Source organism: Microtus ochrogaster, unplaced genomic scaffold (genome assembly GCF_000317375.1).
Source record: "Microtus ochrogaster isolate Prairie Vole_2 unplaced genomic scaffold, MicOch1.0 UNK37, whole genome shotgun sequence".
In the NCBI taxonomy this organism is placed as follows: domain Eukaryota; kingdom Metazoa; phylum Chordata; class Mammalia; order Rodentia; family Cricetidae; genus Microtus; species Microtus ochrogaster.
In genome coordinates this window covers 1,996,510-1,997,867 of record NW_004949135.1, presented here as the reverse complement: position 1 = coordinate 1,997,867, position 1,358 = coordinate 1,996,510, and positions in this window count along the sequence as shown.

Genomic DNA, 1,358 nt, shown 5'->3' with positions numbered 1-1,358 from the left:
CTCTCAATAGAGGAGTCTAAAATGAATGAAAGACATTTTGCACTTTCTACCACAGGGAATAGCTCTTTTTTGGAGATTATTGTAAAAAAAAATACAGAGATCACAATTGCTTCTCTGTAATGTGCATTTAAAGAATATTCTCTTCTTTTAATATGAATTTAAGTTTGTTAGTAATATTAAGCAATTTTGTTTTTTCTGTTTTCCTTCCCTCTCTTCTCCAACAATAGTTATGCCTTATTGATCTCATCTAACCTGAAAGTGCCACTGTCAACTGCATGCTCTTGCAGCTTTTCATATGTCAAACTCCCTACTAATAATCCTTCCCTATGTCTGAGAGTTACTTATACAGTGGAAGCTTTGGCTACCTAGATTTTATCATCTGCTTGGCCTTATGAGTATATGGGCGGCTGCGAAAGCTGGGATAATGTGTAAGTTGTTCGCTTGGAAGAATCTGAGAAAATAATTGCTCCTGTGCTGACTATACTGAACATCAGTTTAGTTACGTAAAACAATAAATACATGTTATATCCATACATTCTGAGTGATGGAGACATAAAAGAATTTCCAAATTGCATGTTAACTGTGATCACTAGCAACCTTTGGTATGTTCTTTGAAGACATATTATGAAGGAATATTCAAGACTCTGTGAAAGTCAGATATCAACGTATGGTATGGAAAAGGTAAGGGACATTACACATAATATTTGACTCAAAGAATAAAGAACAGCATTATCAGTATGCTCAGTTATGGCTATTATTAGCTTTTACTAAACATATAACATGATTGCTCAGAATACAAATCATAATTTTATCACATATTTTATTTATTATTTTCTTCTTCTTGATCTATTGAGAATCAAACACAGGGCCATACTCACACTAAGGAAGAACTCTATTAACTCAGATACATCCTGACCTATTTTTGTCATTATTTTATATTTAGATTTTAATGGAAGTCCGTTATTTTTGCTTTGATTTGCCTTTACCTAAAAATCTCCTGTTGGTTATTAAATTAATATTTTAATGGCTATAATGGCTAATCTCAACTATTTACTTGATGAGATTTACAATGACCTGAGAGATGGGCCTCTAGGTATGTCTATGAGGGAATAATCGCTCAATTGGGTTATTGGGTTGGAAAGCCCTATTTACTATGAGTATCATTTTTCTCTGAGCATAAGCACTCATTGTTCTTTGTTTCTATACTGCAGTCACAATGTGAGCAGCAGTCTCAAGCTCTTGTTGTTATGCCATGGTTTCCCCATCATGGTGGACTGGATTCTTTTTTTTGTTTGTTTGTTTGTTTTGTTATTTATTTATTTATTTATTTATTAAAGATTTCTGCCTCCTCCCCGCCA